At 39.3% G+C, this 23,597-nt stretch overlaps 1 long non-coding RNA gene across 1 annotated transcript in view; it reads left to right on the top strand.

Annotated features, from left to right (window-relative positions):
• Positions 1 to 938: 938 nt before the first annotated feature.
• LOC142295322 (uncharacterized) overlaps positions 939 to 23,597 on the top strand; it is a 158,812-nt gene continuing 136,153 nt past the window's right edge. Inside the window, exon 1 of the long non-coding RNA XR_012751419.1 lies at positions 939 to 1,020. This is a non-coding gene — a long non-coding RNA (uncharacterized LOC142295322). The remainder of the gene's footprint in view (positions 1,021 to 23,597) is intronic.

Raw genomic sequence — 23,597 nt, 5'->3', positions numbered from 1 at the left:
TGTTTACCTTAGTTACCAGTCTCCGCAGCTTCCAGACGGCGGCTCCGTGCAAGTGCAGCATCGCTTGCACGTCGCTGCTGGCTGGGGGCTGTTCACTGGTCGCTGGTGAGATCTGCCTGTTTGACAGCTCACCAGCGACCATGTAGCGATGCAGCAGCGATCCTGACCAGGTCAGATCGCTGGTCGGATCGCTGCTGCATCGCTAAGTGTGAAGGTACCCTAAGTCTAGTTTTGCTTTGTCTGCGTATTAATGAAAATGCTAACATTTAAAACACCTATCCAGTGTTGTTTTTTATCAGAGCTGGTGTGGTGCTTTAAATTTAAGCCCCCTGTTATATGTTTATATGTCATATGCCCCCTGTCATATAGCTTCCAGTGGTTTCACCTTTAACCCCTGCCGCTCCGGTCCCATGGCGCCATCTTGTGACTAAGTCTTCACTGGCCAGAAATCAGAAGTTACATCACAAGCTCACATTATATCTCTATGAGAGCCACAAAGAGGCTCTCATAGATTTGTATTGAAGAGTGACCTCTGGCATGTTCCATGAAACACTGGAGCTGCCGGCAGGTCATAAAACACAGAAGATCAATTGTAGTGGCGGTAATACACAATGAAGTTGCCGGAAGCTGAGTATAATACACTGGGCAGGGGACTTACAGTTAAAGGACCACTCCAGTGGTGAAATAAAACCAAAACAAAATGCTGGAGTGCTGCTGTAAAATATTTCAGTAGAGTAGATGTTTAATCTAAAGTTAGATTGTTTAACAAACATGGCTTACACAAGTCTCGATTTCTGTGAATTTTCATAACTCTTTAAGAACTTGTACTCGAGTCTCGCCTTTGAAGTGCTTCTGTGATGTTTGGCTATCTCCTGCTAAGGACTGTAGTATTTGCATCTGCCTGACTTTGAACTATTCATTGATCACAACTTGTTAAATGTGAAGCTGTCTGTGGAAAGCGCGCGCTGCCGTATTCTCCTTTCTCCTATATCTTCCAATTTATCTTTTTTTCACACCAAGGTAAGATGATTGAACTTACGTTATATTCTTCTTCATGAACGACGCATGTAAACATTAGGGCACAAATTAATAATTTAGTTACTAAAGTGACTTTGTTTTCTTATATATGTTTATCATTTTATTGTTTAACCCCTTCATAACTGGACCACTCTTCAGGGTATATCGTATATGCATCTTTAACAGCTTTAAAAATCTTCCCCATTCACATTTTGAAATACTTTTTGCCACTTTTTAATGCAATGCATGAAACTTATTTATTTTTTTTGCTGATGTTGATGGGAAATTTAAACAAAAAGGCAATATGTGTATTTTTCACTTTTTAAATTTTTTTTATATGACCAAAGAGGACCACAAAAAGATTTTAAATTATATTCCCTTTTCCAAAGAAATAGCATTTATATATTGGACATATTTTTTTTTTAACAGAAGGGCTACCAAAGTGACTCAGACTGACAGTGTCTATTGTATTTTGTTTCATCTATGCTTTTTCTTGTATTTTATTTTCGCTTTATTTATTTTTTTATTAATGTATTTTACACACTGTTACCATTTAGAGGGATCTTAACATATTAATGCAATCTTTTTATTGCTGATTTCCTCTGTTACCAGGGCTGGTATATTAGCCTCAGTTACATGGGAATTTCTACCTCCTGGCTGCATAGCAGTTCTGACTGACTTTCCTAGCACCCAGCAGCTCCTATTCTTTCCGCATTACACACCAAACTCAGGAATCAAATATTCACTGGGTCCAGAAGATCAAGCATGCTAAGTGCTACTGCTTCCTAATGTAACAAAAATAAAGAGATAATCCAGCTCACCCGATCCTGTTGGAGACCACGTTAGCCGGATGGTGCATGGACACAAATTAGTTCATTAGACGTATACATAGGTTTATCAAAAGAAGGGTAGTCTAGCATCCAAATCTGGGTTGTAGAAAAAAAAAAATCCAAATTTTATTAAACATAGTAAAAATGTCCATTGTAAAAATCCACACAAAGTCATGTAACAGGGATGAGTTTTGAACTATAGGTCTTTATTTCATCTCAGAAATGGAATAAGGACCTATAGTCCGAAACGCGTCCAGGTTACATGACTTTGGATTGATTTTTATTTTGAACAGTTTTACTATGTTATAATAAAATTTGGAGTTTTTTATCTACAACCTGGATTTGGATGCTGGATTACTCCTCTTTTGCTTCCTAATGTGTATACACAGCTCTGATTTAGCGTAGTGTATATGTGACGCCCTGGCCGAGACAGGTAGTCACAGATAGGGCCCCGCACTACACCAGTCCCCTAACAAGGTGACAGCAGCCAAACACTTAAAACCCTAGTCACACCCCTCAGTGCTTGATGGACACACCAGGGGTTGAGCCAGGTGGTTGGACATGCCCACCGAGGAGTTCGGATGGCCTGAGGTGGGAAAAGACAGTAGTTCAGTTTGAGAGTTCAGTGGAGGAGGTCAGGCTTGTGTAGCAGGCCTGAAGCAAACTGACAGGTGCCAGGGTAGGAGCCCGGGCACCTCTGGCTAGGAGGCATATGGAGACCTCTTTCTGCAGGAGCCGGGAAGACGGCTCGGTGGAACCGTGATGGACCGGGACAGGGTAGTGGCCCGCCGGTACCGACACGGGGAACCGACTCGGAAACCGGAGCACAAAGGGGGGTACTCAGACCCTGAAGCTAGCTCCAGAAGCTACTGGGGGTTAGCTAATTAACTGATTGAGGCCAGGACTATAGGTCCTGTCCCACCCAAAGTCCCAACTGAAGGCAACAGCCCAACGAGGGGGATAGAAAACCACTGCCACGGCAAAGAGATCCCACGGGCCAGCGTCTGTGGGCAAAGGGCTCCTCCGGCAACCACAAGTTGGGGAGCGGACTCCTGGAGTTGTAAGCGCAGGTAGTCCACCATCACACAAAAGGTGCAGGAGAAAGACAGAGACCACCAACCGGGTGGGGGACCAGACTGCAGCCGGCTGCGGGCACCGACCACCATCACCTTGGTTTACCAGAGACTCGTGTGGTTACTAATAGTGAGTACATAAGTGCCGTCAGGCCGCCCTTCTCCCTGCAACGCCCAACTCCCCCAACGGGTCCCAGGGCCACCATCCCTACCCACGGAGGGGTTAACAACTTGCTGCACAACATCTCCACTGGGTGCCTCGTAACTGCAGCAGTGGTGTCCACCTTCACCACATCCCGTGGGTGGCGTCATGAACTCACACACGGCTCCGGCCGTGCACCTACGTCCCCAAACTGCCAATCCCTTTTTGATCGGCGTGACCGCAAGGCCCCCGGGTCCGGAGACCCTCGAGCCACCCACTGAAGGTCCAGACCCGAGCGGCTTGGCAGCCGCCGAGCATGGGGTGGCACATTCAGTACAGACTAAAAAAGTTTGGACACACCTTCTCATTCTAAGAGTTTTCTTTATTTTCATGACTCTAAAAATTGTAGATTCACATTGAAGACATCAAAACTATGAATGAAAACATGTGGAATGAAATACTTAAAAAAGTGTGAAACAACCGAAAATATGTCTTTTATTCTAGGTTCTTCAAAGAAGCTACCTTTTGCTTTGATCATTGCTTTGCACACTGTTGGCATTCTCTTGATGAGTTTCAAGAGGTAGTGACCGGAAATGGTTTTCCAACAGTCTTGAAGGAGTTCCCAGAGATGCTTAGCACTTGTTGGCCCTTTTGCTTTAACTCTGCGGTCCAGCTCACCCCAAACCATCTTGATTGGGTTGAGGTCTGGTGACTGTGGAGGCCAGGTCATCTGGCGTAGCACCCCATCACTCTCCTTCTTAGTCAAATAGCCCTTACCCAGCCTGGAGGTGTGTTTGGAGTCATTGTCCTGTTGAAAAATAAGTGATGGTCCAACTAAATGCAAACCGGATGGAATAGCATGCCGCTGCAAGATGCTGTGGTGCCATGCTGGTTTAGTTTGCCTTCAATTTTGAATAAATCCCCAACAGTGTCAGCAGCAAAGCACCCCCACACCATCACACCTCCTCCTCCATGCTTCACGGTGGGAACCAGGCATGTAGAGTTCATTTGTTCACCTTTTCTACAACGACACGGTGGTTGGATCCAAAGATCTCAAATTTGGACTCATCAGACCAAAGCACAGATTTCCACTGGTCTAATGTCCATTCCTTGTGTTCTTTAGCCCAAACAAGTTTCTTCTGCTTGTTGCCTGTCCTTAGCAGTGGTTTCCTAGCAGCTATTTTACCATGAAGGCCTGCCGCACAAAGTCTCCTCTTAAAAGTTGTTCTAGAGATGAGAAGGTGTGTCCAAACTTTTGGTCTGTACTGTATACAGTTTTCGAAAAGGTAAATATGGTAATAAACCATGTTGATGTTCTCTTTAGGTGTTTGACAACTGGCTGTTCACCACCCCCATGTGCCGATGTTTTAGAACATCAGTGCAGGGTAAAGTGTGGACTATTCAGATATTTATATTCTTAGGGCAATGCATAAATAGTTAAACATTTTATTTCCAACATCTTTTTTTACATGAAGATAATTATGATTGGGCAGATCATTTGAAATTTCAGTGCAATGCTGGAAAACCTCTAACTTAGCAGAAAATACGTGCATAAAATTAAATTCACCCAGGAGAGCACTGAACCCATCTTGAGCTCTTTTTATTAATACATAGCCTTATTAATGCCCAAGTGGGGATTTTTTATATATATATATATATATATTGTTTTTCAAAATTTTAGGAGACGTGGATCTGGGGGACTTTAATATTGAATTATATGGCAACATTTACAACCTCCTGTAGCTAAGCTTGTTAAAAAATTGTACCAAAATGGAAGCATATTGGTGGAATTACAGTCTCTTGTGGCTGGGATTCAAAAGTGTACCAAGATGGAGGTGATTAGGGTGTTCAGATATGGTTTGCTTAAGGGTGGAGATGAGAGGACCCGTTGAAGTTTGGTTCGACAGGTGCAGCCGAATTTTAAATTAAGATTTGTTTGGGACCCAAACTTGACTTGAACCCCAATGGATGTCACGAATTGGGCAGTTTGGGTCTCCGCCCACATGCAGTCAGCCATAAAGAGATCACTTCTAGGGGCAGGTAGGTGGAGTTTTTCGATTTATTTATTTTTTTTTTGGTGCACACTATATACGATCATGCTGTTGTCACCCCCAGTGTAAGCAGTTCAAACAATGGAAGTGGTTTGCACTGGGCTGAGCATAAAGCACCTGAACTCTTTGTTTTTGTATGTAAAGTCTGTATTTGATACAAACACGGAACCTTGGGTTCGCTCATCTTTAATTACAGGTTCTCTCATACAGGCATATAAAAAAATCGGTCCTGTTCTCATCCAGAAAAGTGGGATGAGAGAAATCTATTTGCTATTCCATGACATGTGAGTGTTGTGCAAATGTGAGTTTTTTCTTGCCCACCATCCGTATGCTCTCCATATACCAGCCGTATAAAATGTGGTTTTTTTCTCAACAGGTATTATTCTACAGTCATTTACAGGACCATTAACCCCTTCACAACCGGCCGATTTTGCACTTTCCATTTTTTTTCCGCCATTCTTCTTCCGAGTGAAGTAACTTTTTTATTTTTCAGTCAATATGGCCATGTTGAGGGCTTGTTTTTTTGCGGAGTGAGATGTACTTTTAAATGAAACCATGAGTTTTTTATTATTATATGGTAATATAGTGTACTGGAAAAAGGTAAAAAAAATCCAAATTTGAAAAAATTGCAAAAAAAGTGCGATTGCACTATTGTTTTTGAGATATTTTATTCACAGTATTCCCTGTATGGTGAAACTGATATATCACTGTGATGCCTCAGGTTGGTGCGAGTTTGTAGACATCAAAAAAGTTTACTTTTATCTAAGGGGTTAAAAAAAAGCAGAAGTTTGTCCAAAAAACGTGGTGTACGTTTTGCCCCATTTTCCACGACTTGTACCATTCTCATTTTTCGGGATCTATGGCTCAACAACAGCTTATTTTTTGCGTCTTGAACTGCCGTTTTTATCTGTACTATTTTTGTAGAGATGCTATGTTTTGATCGCCTGTTATTGCATTTTGTGCAAAATTTGTGTCGACCAAAAAATGTAATTTTGGCGTTTGGATTTTTTTTTTTGCTACTACGTTGTTTACCGATCAGATTAATTGATTTTCTATTTTGATAGATCGGACATTTCTGAGCGCAGCAATACCAAATGTGTGTATAATTTTTAGTTTTTTAACCCTTTAATTTTCAATGGGGCGAAAGGGGGAAAGGGGGGTGATTTGAACTTTTAGGGTTTGTTATTTTTTTTTTAAAAATGTAAAACTTTTTTAAACTTTTTTTTTTATTTTACTATGTCCCCTAGGGGACTATTACGATCAGCAATCTGATCGCTCTTTCATTTCTCCCGATCAGAGCAGCACCGCTCAGACTGGGAGAAATGAACATCTCTGGTAACGGCCAGTATTTGGCTGTTTGTTTACAGGACCTTAGTCACGTGAGCACAGGAGTCATCATATGACCTTGTGCTACCATGACAACCACCGGACGTCACGTGATCACGTCACGTGACTTCCAGTATCGGCCTGTAAGTAAAATTTCAGAGTGGTTATAATGGCGCTGTCACTTATTGACAGTGCCATTTAAGGGGTTAAAAGGCATGGGTGGATAACGATTCCGCTCATGCCTGGCAGGCACACTTGTCAGCTGTATAAACAAGCTGAGATGTGTTCTGATCTTCCCCGGCTGCCAATACATGAAAAAGAATAATAAAAACAATTCTAAACAAGCATTTACCTTTATCAAACTATTCAATTAGTGTAACAAAAATCTCAGCATAATCCTGTCTTCTTAAACTAAAGTCTACCTGTCACGTTTCCTCTGTGCTGAGCCTGTGGCACACAGGTGATGCACCTATCGCATCTTCCTGAACTACAGAGCCGGCAGTTACATATTTCCTTTGTGCAGAGCATTTTGCATTTGGAGATGCTCTGCTGTGTTTCTTTGAACACTAGCTGACAGGTTGTTTGACAGCACAGGATTCCATGCAGGTTCTGGGAGGTACTAATGACTCGGGTGTTCCACCTTCGTTGTAATTTCTCTATTTCATTACTGGGCATGCTCTCCCAGAACCTCGCCAGTTGTACTCTCTGGTTCTGCAGTTGTGCTCTTGGCTCATGTTTGTGCTTGTGTTCTGATCTAAGTTTCTTCAACCTGGACCACTGTTTGACTTTTCTCTGCCAACTCCTTACTTTTGTCACTATCTCCTGGCTTCTGACCTAAGACCATTACCTGACCATGTCTCTGTTTGCTCCCTGATTCTATATGTACACTCCTGGAATTCTGACCTTCAGCCTGTGACTTAACTGTGTTTCTGCTTACTCCCTGTGTCCTTTCATGTCCTCCTGTTTCCTGAACCCGGCTTGTCTGACTACCCTTCTGTCTATACTATCCATACGTAGTGACTAGCATCACACTACTTATCAACCTCTTAACCCCTTAGATTCAGCATCCTAGTGCCAGTATAGGACTGGCTTTACTTTATATATGAAAATCCTGATGGTTGTCTCTCTTTAAGGAGTAAATATAAAACAGGAAATGAGATTAAACAATGCAATAGATGTAATACAAGAAGAAACTGAAGGACGTTTTTATGCCCTCTAGTAACTTACTGCCACATTACCTTTAAGGTGAGACTCTACAGCCAGATATTGTGTGTTTTGGTATAATATTATTTATTTGTGGACACTATCTTGTTTATATAGTTTGGAGCATTCTATTATTGGTGCCCTGATACTTCATTGGGGATAAGTTCAAGATTATTATGTCCATGCCCCTATTTCATCCATTCTTCTTCTTTTGTAAATCATGTTTTCAACATTTGTTTTTGTCAGACTTATATGTTTTGTATCAATAAAAGCCAAGTTTATAAATATATATGTTTCCCTCCTGGTATATATCCCCATCCTGGGCCATTCCTGGTATATATTTCCTCCTCCTAGTATATATAACCCCTTCCTGGTATATATGTCCACATCCTGGTATATACTGTATGTCCGACTCCTGGGCCCCTCCTAATACATATTTTCTCCTCCTGCTATGTTTGTCCTCCTACTGTTATATATGTCCCCCTCCTGGTATATATGTCCCCCACCTGGGCCCATCCTGGTATACATGTCCCCATCCTGGTTTATTTGTCCACTTCCTAGCACATATGTTCTCCTCCTGATATGTTTGTCCCCTTCCTGAGCCTCCCCTGGTATGCACTGAAGATCAAAATTAGAGAACAATATATGATCACTTGCTTGGTTCAGAAATACTGTAATCTACATTGCTCAAAAATTGAAGGTTTTTTGTAAGGGATACACCATGGGACTAGAACAGTGTTTTATCAACATAAAACTTTTATTTTCCTGAGGCCGAGCTCCTTCCCTGGGATTGCTTGTGAGACCCCCTGTGGTGACAGCCTCACTTGGTCTATTATCACCTTCCACATTGTGAGACAAGTGGCTAGGAGAACAGTGACTTAATTGAGGCCCCTATTTCACTAATGAGAGTAATGGAATGATTGCTTTTCTCTAATTACCAATATCATGCCTTGTCTTGTGTATCTTAAAATGACAAGCAAGAAAATATCTATTAAAACATAACAATGAGAACAAGAATGAGATTGACATAACCAGCACTATGCTGGAAAATGTCTGCATTCCTTAAACTGAACCAATCACCAGGATTTTCGTATATAAGCTAAAGCCAGTGCTATACTGGCACTATCAGGCTGATTCTACACATACCTGTAGTGGTCAGCTAGGATGTATAGGTTTTGAAATAAAAAAAGTAAACTTTATAAAATGAGCTGCTTGTTGAGTGGCAGCTGCAATGGAACAGATAATATATTCATAGTTATCCCCTCCCCCTGTTAGAATTAGCATAAGTATTATATAAACTATTCACTTTGTCTGTGGAAGGACCTGTGTGAGGTTATACCCATGTGACCAGAAGGGGAGGGGCCTCAGCCACCAAAGCTGGATACCAGGTCACATGGGTATGACCTCACACAGGTCCTTCCACAGACAAAGTGAATCGTTTGTATAATACTTTTTTTTTAGAGAAGCTCTGATTCGTCTATCAGCACATTATGCGTTGTATCATTGTTACAAAGATTCTTTTGCTTCTCATTTCTCCTGCTGCCAACACATGAACTCTTAGCAACTATTTATTTGATAACAAATATATAATACACTTTGGTCGGTGTGAATATAAGATTACAACATAGATAACAGGATAATCATTATTTTTTTATTCAAAATTTTAAAGGGAATCTGTGGGCAAAAAAAATGCAGCCACAGTTTTCATCTACAGGTAACTTCCCTTTTAAGCATGTGCACAAGTGTAATTGGATGTGCGGCTGCAGGGAGAAAATGAAGTTATACTCCCCCTGCAGCTACTTGCTTCCAGTCATCAAGGAGATGCCATGGGGGAATGAACACTCAGTCCTCATATTTCCACAAAGGATTCATTGAGCCATACAAAATAAACTGCTTCTGTTCTCTATCTTGTGTTTTGATATGTGAGTAAAGGAAATATTAGGTTACCTGATTTTGATCAAGTCACTGCTTGATTTCCTGCTTAAATTGATCTTGGTGATGTTTTCTTTATGCCCAGATCTGATCAATATAATCTAGTGATGACTGAGTGAGCGTGTTCGCCACTGCTAGATGCTCGTTCAATCATCGGGAGTGCTTGGGTATGTTCATTGCTTGATTGAATTCCGTACCGCAAGTACTTGAGCGCCATGCTCGAGTCCCTGCCCCGCGTGTTTTGCAGCTTTTAGCCAATCAACATGTGAGTATTGTCTGCCATCTCTAAAACACGTGGTAGGGTGGACAGTGCATTTCAATATTGGTTGATAGAAGGAAAACCATTAAAATTGCAACTACTGTAGCACGCAAAATGCTATATTTGGCTATTATAGAAATATATTAGAACAAGCGGTTCCAATGCAGTTCTGTAGCCACAGTCTGTTGATTCCTGCTCTTTAGCAAAAATGCTTACAATGGGCACATCAGCATTAGAATTCAAGCATTGGGCACTGAAAAAGGATAGCCTCATCTAATGAATGATTACTTTTACATCATGTGGATGGCCAGGTAAATTTATATAATTTACCTGGAAAGACTTTTCACCAGCATAAATTATGATAATTATCAAAATAATGCAACCCAACAAAGGTGATGCTTTAGAAAACATTTTGCTGAAAACCTTGCGTTATGTTGATACTATACTGAGAAGTATTACCTACCAGTGCTAAGCCTAACATTAGGCCAATTGAGCATCTGCTGAGCTTTCTCCTGTTTACAGATTAGTAGTAATATACAAAGTAGAAAGGGAGGGCGGGTGAAAATGCGTGCAGGCATAGTGCCAGGCTTAGGAAGCTGTTGGTTCCACACACTTTCTGAATATACCTCCATCCGTTCTGCTTGAAAGTCTGCTTATTTTTGTACCGTATGTGTGCAATGTGAATATATTTGTATGAGTACATATGAGGTGTGTATAAATTTAACCCCTTTACCACCTAGCCTGTTTCCTCCTTCATGACCCAGCCAATTTTTTTCAATTTTGACCAGTGTCACTTTATGAGGTTATCCACTTCAGCCTGTCCCAATGATTCCAAAATTGTTTTTTCATGACACATTAGACTTCATGATAGTGGTAAATTTAGGACAATTGTTTTAGCTGTTATTTGGGAAAAAATCGGAAATTTAGAAAAAATACTGAAAATTTCACAATTTTCAATCTTTGAATTTTTGTCCCTTTAAACCAGAAAGTTATATCACACAAAATAGTTAATAAATGATATTTACCACATGCCTACTTTACTTCACACAATTTTTGAAAGATACAAAATTTTACAAAACCATTTTTTTAGGGACCACATCATATTTGAAGAGACTTTGAGAGCCCTAGATTACAGAAAAAACCCAAAAGTGACACCATTCTAAAAGCTCACACCCAAGATGTTTATTAACCCTTTAGGTGCTTCTCAATAACTAAAGCCATGAGAAAGGAAAAATGAAAATGTTACTTTTCCCCACAAAAAATGTTAAATTACCCCCAAATTTTGCATTTTCACAAGGGTAACAAGAGAAAATGCACCATAAAAGTTGTGCAATTTCTCCTGGCTACACCCATACCCCCATATGTGGTGAAAATCTACTGTTTAAGAGCATGGCCGGGCTCGGAAGGAAAGGAGTGCCATTTGAATTTTAGAGCACAACATTGTCTTTAGTAGATATTGGGTGCTGTATTGCATTTGAACAGTCCCTCATATGCCTAAACAATGGAGCTCCCCCACAAGTGACTGCATTTTGGCAACTAACCCCTTCAAGGAATTTATCTAGATGTTTAGTGAGCACCTTGATTCTCCAGGTGCTTTACAGAATTTCATAATGTTGAGCCGTGAAAATAAAAAAAAAACATTTTTACTACAAAATTTAACTTTAACCCCAAATATTTTATTTTTACAAGGATAACAGGAGAGAATGCACTGAACAATTTGTTGTGCAATTTCTGCTGAGTACAGAGATACCCCATTTGTGGTTGAAATCTACTGTTTGGTGCAAAGCAGGCCTCGGAAGGGAAGGAGCACCATTTGAATTTTAGAACACAAAATTGTCTAGAATAGATAGCAGACTCCATGGACACCACCGCACCACAGGCGAGACGTTAGTTCAAAGTGACTCCGTCTGACTCATTGCAGTCAATTTTACATTGGGAGTTTTGTCTGAATCACATTTTTCAGTGATATACACTTAATCCCCAGTGTAAGCACTCAGTATAGAGTGCAGGATAAATATCAGCCGCGCTAAACTGCGATCTTTGAGAAAAGGAATAAACAAATCATCAACAGTTGAAGAATTGGCTTTATTTATTTATTTTTAATGTCCTTCACCATGCGGTATAAGTGATTAGACAGCTTTATTCCTCCAGTCAGTATGATTATAGCGTTACCAGATTCATATAGATTTTTTAGGTTTGGCTACTATCATGCTAAAAACGCTTTTTTACAGATATTTTTGCATCACTGATATTTGAAGGCTATAGTTTTTTTTAACTTTTCTGCTAATAGAGTCATGTGAAGGCTTATTTTTTGCGGGGTGAATTGAAGTTTTTATTAGTATCATTTTGAGCCACACAATTTTTTTTTAGCTTTTATTCCGCTTTTTGTGAGAAAAAAAAAATCAAGAAGAAACAGCAATTCAGGAATTGGTTTATTTTTTTTTTGCACCATTCACCATGTTGTAAAAATGACAAGACAGCTTTATTCTTCTGGTCAGTACGATTGCAGCGATACCACATTTATGTTTTATTTTATTTTTGGTCGCTTTTACACCATAAAAACTATTTAATAGGAATAAACTGTTTTTCCATTGCTGTATTCTGAGAGCTAAAGCTTTTTCATTTTTTGTACTGATGGAGGTATATGGCAGCTTGTGTTTTTGCAGGAGAAGATCCACTTTTTTGTCAGCTGTATAATAAAAAGACGTTTTTTCTTTGGTTTTTCTATATTTTTTTACTGTGTTCATTGAAGGAGTTACCATATTTTTCGGACTATAAGACGCACTTTTTCCCCCCAAAAGTTGGGGGAAAGTGGGGGTGCGTCATATAGTCTGAATGTAGGGCATGGCTGCAGGGAATGAGGGTGCTGAGGTGGAGCGGGTCATCGGTGGCATGCGAAGGCTGTAGCAGCGCCTGCCGTGACCACGTGGGCCCGCTCATTTCATATGCACACCCATCCTCCCGCCCATCATCTCTCAGCGCTGAAGCCGGCGCTGAGAGGTGGGCGGGAGGATGTACGGGGGAGCTGGCCTGCAGGATCACCCCTGGCAACTACAGCCTGGAGGGATCATGTGCGGCTGTATTCACTGCTACCCCCGCAACATCATCAGCGTGGGGCGCAATGAATAAGTATACTTACCCGTCACCGTTGAATGCAGCATCGCGATGTCCTCCTGTCTGCTGGGGTCTGCTTTGTGTGGGTACTAGCGGTGCGCACAGGGATGACGTCATCGCTGTGCGCACCGCTAGTCTCCACACATATCAGCGGGCCGGCAGACAGGAGGACATTGTGATGCTGCATTCAACGGTGACGGCTCCACACAGGTCAGTGGGCAGGCAGACAGGAGGACATCACGATGCTTCAGGGAATGGTGACCGGCTTCGCACAGGTCAGCAGCACTGCTGGCACTGACAGGAAGATGTGCGATGCTGCTGGAGTGAGGAAAGGTGAGTATAAATGTTTACTTATTTTGTGTGCCACAGGATGCAGGCCATATACCAGGATGGGGGTATATAGCATGATGAGGGTATATACCAGGATGGCAATATATACCAGGATGGGGGTATATAGCAGGATGAGGGCATATACCAAGATGGCACTATGTAGCAGGATGGGGGTATATACCAGGATGGCAGTATATAGCAAGATGGGGGTATATACCAGGATGGCAGTATATAGCAGGATGGGAGTATATAGAAGGATATGGGCATATACCAGGATGGAGCTATGTAGCAGGATGGCAGTACCAGGATGGCAGTAAATAGCAGGATGGGTGTATATACCAGGATGGCAGTATATACCAGGATGGCGGTATATAGCAGGATGGGGGCTATACCAGGATGAGGGACATATATATACAAGGATGGGGATTATATACCATGCAGGAGGATCATTACCAGGATGGGGTACCTTAGTAGAGAATTTGGGGACATTACTCCTTTAATAGTGTCAGCAGCAGATCCTCGCCCCATAACAGCATGTCATGACCATATTTTTTGCTTAAAATTTTTTCCTATTTTCCTTCTATAAAACTAGGGTGCGTCTTATAGTCTGGAAAAATACGGTACCTGTTATGAAGGTTTTGTAAGTCGGGTTGTTACGGATTCGGCAATACCAAATCTGTGTACTTTTTTTTTTTTTAAATACAAATATAAATAGTTAATGAAATACTTTTTTTTATTTTCTGATTTTTTTCTGTTTTTCCACTTTATATATATATATATATATATATATATATATATATATATACATATATATATATATATATATATATATATATATATATATATATATATATATATATATATATACAGTTAGGTCCAGAAATATTTGGACAGTGACACAAGTTTTGTTATTTTAGTTGTTTACAAAAACATGTTCAGAAATACAATTATATATATAATATGGGCTGAAAGTGCACACTCCCAGCTGCAATATGAGAGTTTTCACATCCAAATCGGAGAAAGGGTTTAGGAATCATAGCTTTGTAATGCATAGCCTCCTCTTTTTCAAGGGACCAAAAGTAATTGGACAAGGGACTCTAAGGGCTGCAATTAACTCTGAAGGCGTCTCCCTCGTCAACCTGTAATCAATGAAGTAATTAAAAGGTGTGGGGTTGATTACAGGTGTGTGGTTTTGCATTTGGAAGCTGTTGCTGTGACCAGACAACATGCGGTCTAAGGAACTCTCAATTGAGGTGAAGCAGAACATCCTGAGGCCGAAAAAAAAGAAAAAATCCATCAGAGAGATAGCAGACATGCTTGGAGTAGCAAAATCAACAGTCGGGTACATTCTGAGAAAAAAGGAATTGACTGGTGAGCTTGGGAACTCAAAAAGGCCTGGGTGTCCACGGATGACAACAGTGGTGGATGATCGCCGCATACTTTCTTTGGTGAAGAAGAACCCGTTCACAACATCAACTGAAGTCCAGAACACTCTCAGTGAAGTAGGTGTATCTGTCTCTAAGTCAACAGTAAAGAGAAGACTCCATGAAAGTAAATACAAAGGGTTCACATCTAGATGCAAACCATTCATCAATTCCAAAAATAGACAGGCCAGAGTTAAATTTGCTGAAAAACACCTCATGAAGCCAGCTCAGTTCTGGAAAAGTATTCTATGGACAGATGAGACAAAGATCAACCTGTACCAGAATGATGGGAAGAAAAAAGTTTGGAGAAGAAAGGGAACGGCACATGATCCAAGGCACACCACATCCTCTGTAAAACATGGTGGAGGCAACGTGATGGCATGGGCATGCATGGCTTTCAATGGCACTGGGTCACTTGTGTTTATTGATGACATAACAGCAGACAAGAGTAGCCGGATTAATTCTGAAGTGTACCGGGATATACTTTCAGCCCAGATTCAGCCAAATGCCTCAAAGTTGATCGGACGGCGCTTCATAGTACAGATGGACAATGACCCCAAGCATACAGCCAAAGCTACCCAGGAGTTCATGAGTGCAAAAAAGTGGAACATTCTGCAATGGCCAAGTCAATCACCAGATCTTAACCCAATTGAGCATGCATTTCACTTGCTCAAATCCAGACTTAAGACGGAAAGACCCACAAACAAGCAAGACCTGAAGGCTGTGGCTGTAAAGGCCTGGCAAAGCATTAAGAAGGAGGAAACCCAGCGTTTGGTGATGTCCATGGGTTCCAGACTTAAGGCAGTGATTGCCTCCAAAGGATTCGCAACAAAATATTGAAAATAAAAATATTTTGTTTGGGTTTGGTTTATTTGTCCAATTACTTTTGACCTCCTAAAATGTGGAGTGTTTGTAAAGAAATGTGTACAATTCCTACAATTTCTATCAGATATTTTTGTTCAAACCTTCAAATTAAACATTACAATCTGCACTTGAATTCTGTTGTAGAGGTTTCATTTCAAATCCAATGTGGTGGCATGCAGAGCCCAACTCGCGAAAATTGTGTCACTGTCCAAATATTTCTGGACCTAACTGTATAAATATATGGGACAGTACCTTTCACAGCTCTGATTGCAGCTGCACTATACTTCAATGATCGATGAGGATTCACGTAGTAAGGTGATCCGGAGGACATCATGATGACCTCAGGTGACCATGGCAACGATCAGGCTTTCCTGATTACATAGCAGGGCACTGATCAGAGGGGAGAGAGTGCGATCCCTCTCACAATCCGCCAAGTTCTGCGATCAATATTGATTGCAATATTTAGGGGGTTAAACAGTAAAGGAATGGCGTGGGAACTGTTCCTGGATGTGAGAAACTGGGCTTTGCTGTCAGAAAAGACAGATCTCTGGCGGTGATCACGCTTTGCACAGCACCTGTGCCCACCCGATTGTCAGGATGTATATATACAGTATGTCCTAGGTCAGGAACTGCTCCCTTTATAGCATGTATATGTACATCCAAGGTCATAATGGGGTTAATGTAATATGCTAGAACTATGAAAAAGAAAACATTGACCACAGATCCAAAAATCATTCATTGATCAGAATGTATGAAGCTCACTACCATGTCATGGTGAACCTCAGTATCACAAAACAAACTGAATATGAGGTTCTTATAAAAAAAAATTTAAACTAGGGCTATGAAACTTTTTTTGTGTGAATTCCTATTTTTTTGTGGTGTAACATTTAACCCCTTCAGCCCCCGGGCACTTTCCGTTTTTGTTTTTTGCTACCCTTCTTCCAAGAGGCGTAACTTTTTTATTTTTCCATCAATCTTGCCATATGAGGGCTTGTTTTTTGCGGGACGAGTTGTACTTTTAAATGAAACCATAAGTTTTACCATATAGTGTACTGGAAAACGGCAAAAAAATTCCAAGTGCAGAAAAATTGCAAAAAAGTGTGATCGTACAATAGTTTTTCGGATATTTTATTCACTGTGTTCACTATGTGGTAAAACTGAGGTATCTATGTGATGCCTCAGGTGAGTGCGAGTTTGTAGACACCAAACATGTAAAGGTTTACTTGTATCTAAGGGGTTAAAAAAAATTCACAAGCTTGTCCAAAAAAAGTGGCACACGTTTTGCGCCATTTTCCAAAACCCGTAGCGTTCTCATTTTTCGGGATCTGAGGCTCAGTGATGGCTTATTTTTTGCGTCTCGACCTGACGTTTTTAACGGTACCATTTTTGCTCAGATGCTATGTTTTGATCGCCTGTTATTGCATTTTGCGCAAAATTTGCGGCGACAAAAAACCGTAATTTTGGCATTTGGAAATTTTTTGCCGCTACGCCGTTTACTGATCAGATTCATTGATTTTATATTTTGATAGATCAGGCACTTCTGAATGCGGCGATACCAAATATGTGTGTATTTTTTATTTTTTTAACCCTTTAATTTTCAATGGGGTGAAAGGGGGGTGATTTGAACTTTTAGGTTTTTTTAATTTTTTTTTAACTTTTTTTTCTACTTTTGTTTTTTTATTTTACTAGTCCCCCTAGGGGGCTATAGCGATCAGCAATCCGATCACTCTGCACTATCTGCAGATCTCAGCTACAGAGCTGAGAACTGCAGATTTGCTGCTTTACTTTCAATGCCGGCTGTATTCCGGCATTGAGAGGAAGTGAGTCATGTTAGCTACAGGCGTCATCACATGACCCTGTGTTACCATGGCAACCACCGAAAGTCACGTGATCATGTCACTGACTTCCGATGGGGGCGGGGTAGGTTGACTGTCATGGTGGCGCCCATGTACATTTCGCTGCCAGATTTTGGCAGCGAAATGTAAGGGGTTAATGGCCGCGGGTGGAAGCGATTCCACCCGCGGCTAGCAGGCACACATGTCAGCTGTTGATAACAGCTGATATGTGCGCGGATCGCAGGGGGCAGGGCTTACCGGCACACGATCCATGACGTACCCAGTACGTCATGGGTCGTTAAGGGGTTAAATCTTTGCCTCAATCACCAGAAAAGCTAGAGTCATCCCAGCACCTTCCTAATTATTGTTGCACTATTGACTATGTACTGTACATTCCTTCATGTGAATGGTATTCCCTTGTGACAATTGTCTCTCTGCGCTCTGAAAATGTTAAAGAATAGTTTTTGAACAAGACATAGGGCTCAATTCATCAAAGCTTTTGTGTCAGTATTCTTGAGTAAAAAGCTTTGAAAAGTAGCAACATTTTGTTCCAACATAAGGCTGTGCCTTAAAACTTTTGACATTTCCAGGTCAATTTTTGCCCAGCTCAAAAAAAAGAAGTGGTAAAACTGGGGTGGGACATAGGTGTAGTAATAGTCATTTCACAAATCTAACTCCAGTAGGGACTGGAGGAAGATTTAGGCTGGAGTCATACTGGCGTGTAACTTGCTTGAAGATCGCATTGCAGCACCCGGAATGGCTGGCCGCTCTACTGACAGGAGCAGGTCAGTTGCATAGAAGTAGATGAAACTGACACACTCATGTTCGGAGAGCTACCGACCAATCCAAGTGATGCAACACGTTCCTCGCGAGAGTCACATGCAAGTGTAGCTCCAGCCTAATTATAAGGTGCACTCAAAGGTGCACAATACTCATCAGATGTTCCTGATTATTTGAGGCGTAAAACTCTTAATGAATCTTGAGCCTCCTACTCACCCCCCACCTCATTAAAACCAGTGTGAAGATAATTTGTTTTGATCAATCAAGGCGAAAGAGTTCAAGTTATTGATGTGTCCAAATTGTCTAACTTTCAATCTGATTAGACATCTGTGGGATGTACTGGACAATCAAGTCCGATCTACAGTATATATGCTCCACCCCATTCTTTTGAAAGGTAAACTATTTTGGTGATATGATTCAGTGGTAACACCTAACATATTAAAAATAAAACAAATCAAACCTTTCCATGTGATATATCCCTTTAAGCTTCTCCTCTAGATGTGTGACTGGACATTTCCCTATAATAAGCTGACCTCTATGACCTGAATGAAGCCAAAAGTGGTTACCTTTAGAAGATCATGATGCTCAAAAGAATACCAAAACCCTTTTATTTTAATAATAATAATTATAAAAGTCCCACTAATTGGAATTTATTCTCTACTGATCAGAGATTTATCTTTTAACCTTGTGATGTTATATTTTTTTTTTATAAGAAAGAGCAAACAAAAAGGCAGAAATCACATGTATAATATAACTGGATCTAAAAAGCGATGAAACAATTATGCAAAATGTCATAGTTTTATGTATAAATTTCCCACCAGTTGGCACTGGTTTAACAAGGATTAAAATAAAAAAGAATACATTTTTTTTTGTCTGATCATATATATATATATATATATATATATATATATATATATATATATATTTATAATTGTATAATTGATTGTATCTTATAATCATTATATATATTACACAGTCTGATATCACACAAAGAGTAGTACACAAAAAGTATTAAAATCCCCATGTAAGAAAAGAGCCAGTTGCCCATCCTAATCCTGTTATGTCACATCCGTTGGTGTCCCACGTACCATTTTCCTGCTATGGATCTCATTCATTACATTGAGGCTCAAACTGATGTTCTTCTAAGCATCATTATTATCTTTTTTTATTACATTAAATGGATGACCAATTTAAAAAATAAACAAAGAAATACAATAAAAAAAATGCTTGTTTGTCATCATTTTTATCACTTTAGATAAGTTATAAAAAATGAATAGTGAGATCCCAGAACTTCATATCGCCACTGAAGATGTACAAAAAAAGATTCCCTATTTTCTCCTATAAGGCCCTGTTATTTCTTTGCTTTTTTGATAAGTTTTAGTTTTAATCAAATGGATCCAAAAGGCAAGAAACACAAAGAGTGAAAAAGTGCATAATAATGCAAAAAACAAGCTAATGATAATTGCAGCCTGCCTTTTGGTAAAAATATACAGAAAATTGTAGAGGTAAGTTATGTGTATGTATTGTACATAGTAAGGATTTAAATTATTCCATGAGGATGATTGGTTAAAAATACAAAAAGAGGATATTGAATGAATTAACTAAATTACATTTTTAGCAAATTTCCCACAATCTGGGTGCATACTCAACATATCAACAACTTTGAAGTGATGTGTTACTAGTATTGAGCCATAGTAAATAGTCACTGTAAATAATACACCTTATTCTGGCAACGCACTACTCTTCATGTCGTGTATTAAGTAGATGCCTTCAATTGACTCAATGGCTGCCATTATATAATGCTTCATAAGCCTGCATGTCCCTGTATTTGCATTTACTAAATGTCCCTACCTGTTGACCAGGACGATACATCAATTATGATACAATTGCATTTCCATAAAAAAAATGGATGCAAAAAATACATTTACCCCATTCACCAAAATATATAAGGGCCAAATTGATCATCTAAAAATTCAACATATGTGCTACAGTAGTAGGTCGAAATGTGACTCATTTGACAATCAAAAGATACAGTCATGTTAAGGACTACAATCTTCTTGCATTGCAACCAGTGTCGCTATGTAGCCCTGGTCTAAGGCAAGTTTTATGGACTGAATATAAAACATCATAGATTTGTACATTTTATCAAAGGATTGGTCTATTCATATTGAATCTAAAACACATTACTCTAATTACTTAATTTAGTGGGGATTTTTTAACAGAATAAGCACTTGATACTGGGTACATTTAACACAGAAATATATGATTTTAGTATATAAAGCTTTACAAAAATAATGACATTCCTATACACATACATAAAATCACAAATGCCTACAGTAAATCACAATGTTCACTTACCTTTACCATCAAAATAGTGAATAAATGTGAACCAAATCACCAACAATATTCCACTCTTACAGTTCATTTTTGTAGTTTAAGAATCCAGGGGGAAGAAATACTAAAAAAAAAAACATCAGCTAAAAAAAAAATGTCCAGCTTTCTTAACCAATTAGATTAGATGCACATAAAATTTAGTAAATGACAAAGGACCGGTAGAGATCCTTCGATACTTCTTTTAATTGTTCTGTTGTATTTGCCAGTAAAGTGACAATTTTACAAAACACTGTCTATCTGGTATAATCTATTTATCTACTGCTCAGACATAATCCTCCTTATGGGACAGCTGGAAGGGTTGTCTGCATCTTATTAACCTGCTACAGTGACATGTGTTACTTCTAATCAAAGAACACTGCTAACTGGTAAAGGCCATATTGAGTACTCGTGGCTTTTATATAGTCCGTGTCCTGGGTCCTGGAGCAAATGTACAATGAAGAGATAGTATATGATAATGAGTTCTTGACAGACTATAAGTAAAGTGTTAATTCTCTTTTAGAGCTGACAGGTTGCCCTAACCAAGAACCTTTCTTACTTAACTGCTTAGGATAAATCTAATTTAAAGAAATATAATCAGGTTTAACAACCCTACGTTTCTGGTAATGAGGTTTAAGCGACTTTAGGTAAACAACATGTTATTACTTTATTACCTTTCTTTGTCAGCTTAACGAAAAAAACCTCCTTTTTACCATTATGCATCATATTTCGGTTACATGAATATAATTTCTCGTATAGTCCCTTTAATAGCTAAAGGATATTTAATAATAACACTTTAACCCAATAAGAAAGTGCTCATGTTGGGTCTTTTTTTATATTGCCATAATTATTTTATTTTTTGCAACAGGGGAGCTGTATTAAGAGCTTGTTTTTGAAGGATAAGTTGTATTTTTCAGTGGCACAATTTTGAGATGCAAATAACTTTTACCTTTTATTAACTCATTATCTAGAGAATTAGAAAAACAACAACAATTCTACTGTTGTTTATTGATATTTTAAAGCTTACGTTACTCACGTGATGCACAAGTAAAGTGTGAACTATACCTGTACATCATCACAAACAAAGGGAGATCAATTTTTTAAAGTTTCATGTTTTATTACTTTAGTAAAATAAGTTCACTGTTTGAAATTTGTTTTTTGTCTTGTGTCACTAAATTAAGTAGTATTAGGGCTTACTTTTTACATGACAAAATACTGTTTTCATGGGTATCATTTTCTGATACATACGACTGATCTTTTTAATTTCCACTTTTCAGTAGGCAGAATTTAAGAAACAGCAATTACTGAGTTGTTTTTCATTTTAACAGTCTTTTCTATTCAATCTAATTGAAATATAAATGTTATTCTGCAGTTCTTTACAATAAATATAAAACCAAATGTATATTAAGTTTTTATGTTTTACTTATTTTAAAAGAAAATAACTAAATAATAAAAATTTTACCATATTTTGAGTCCCATATCATTTTTATTTTCCTTTATATAAAGCTGTGTGAAGATTTAATTTTCAAAGGACAAGCTGTAGTTTTCACTGGCTCCATTTTTGAGTATAGATAATTTTTAAATTACCTTTCATTTAATTTTTTTGTGAAGGTGGATGAACAAAAAACATGTTTTTATGATACAAACATAAGCTTGATACAATTATAGTAATACATAATTTATATCTTCTTTATGTTTTACTACTTTTACTGTAGCAAATCACTCTCAACTGAAAATACACTGCAGGCTGCTATTTTTAGGCTGGGAAGGTCCAAATATCCATGGGCCTTCCCAGCCTGATAATACCAGCCCCCAGTTGTCTGATTTACCTTGGCAGGTTATCAAAAACTGGGATGACCCCAAGCCTTTTTTTAAAAAATTATATAAATAAATCATAATAAGAAGCGGCAAGGGGTGCCCTCTATTTTTTATTACCAACCAAGGTAGAGCAGACAGTTGAAAGCTGCAACCTGCAGCAGTCTGCTTTACCTGTGCTGATTATCAAAAACAGGGGGACCTCATGTCATTTTTTTATTTTTTATTTATTGTTCACAGCAGCAACAAGCATCTTCTCGATGCCAAAAAGCTTGTTTATTGGCTGTGCTGCAACTTTTCAATAAACTTTATTAGCATATGACCAGCACTTGAACTCCAGGTGTCCAGTGTGAACCCTGAAATTTACCATTCACTATTTGCTTATCCCTACAGTTCACCATGAAGTATAAGTGATAAAACAACTATAGTATTCATCTCACTATGATTACAGCAATACCAGGTTTATATCGGGTTTGGATGTTTGGCTATTATCACACACAACAAAAATGCTTTATTACATCCCCATATTTTGATAGCAATCATTTTTCATTTTTTTTTGCCAATGTACTCAAGTGAGGGCTTGTTTTTTGTAAGATGAGTTGACATTTTTCTTTACACCATTTTCGGGCACATATGATTTTTTAATCACTTTCTACTTTGTTTTTTTGGAGGCAGAGTGAACCAAAAAACAACAATTCAGGATTTGTGTTTTTTATGCTGTTCTATGTTTGGTAAAAGTAATGTTTTACCTAGAGCTGAGCGGATCCGGACTATAAAAGTCTGGATCCGCGCGGTTTCAACGATATTTAAGTGCTGGACCCGGAAGCGAGATTCCAGGTGCATGATCCGGATTTTGAAATTAAAGTAAAAGTAAAGAAAAGAAGAAATAAGTGAGTTTCATACTTACCGAAACTCTGTGTCATGGCGGCACACTGCTTCCGGGTCGCACATTCACTTCCTGTACTGTGCATCACATACACACAGCTTTCCATGTATTTCCCGCCCACCGGCCATCCTCTCATCTGTGATTTGGTTACAGGCCGAGACGCCCCAGCCTGTGACAGTGTCTGCTGCAGTCATCGCTCATTGCGGCTCAGTAATAGGCTACACTCAGAGCTGGCAGTCTTCTCTATGGCTGCTAGCTGTGACATGTAGCAGAGCTAAATGTGTCGTCCTGGGATCTCGTGTGGATTACGCTAGACCTGGAGGGCTGTGTTGGGGGTTAATAAAGT

This window comes from Anomaloglossus baeobatrachus, chromosome 3, assembly GCF_048569485.1.
Source record: "Anomaloglossus baeobatrachus isolate aAnoBae1 chromosome 3, aAnoBae1.hap1, whole genome shotgun sequence".
Lineage (NCBI taxonomy): Eukaryota > Metazoa > Chordata > Amphibia > Anura > Aromobatidae > Anomaloglossus > Anomaloglossus baeobatrachus.
The sequence above is the reverse complement of the archived record's forward strand: the minus strand, read 5'-3'. Positions and strand labels throughout refer to the sequence as shown.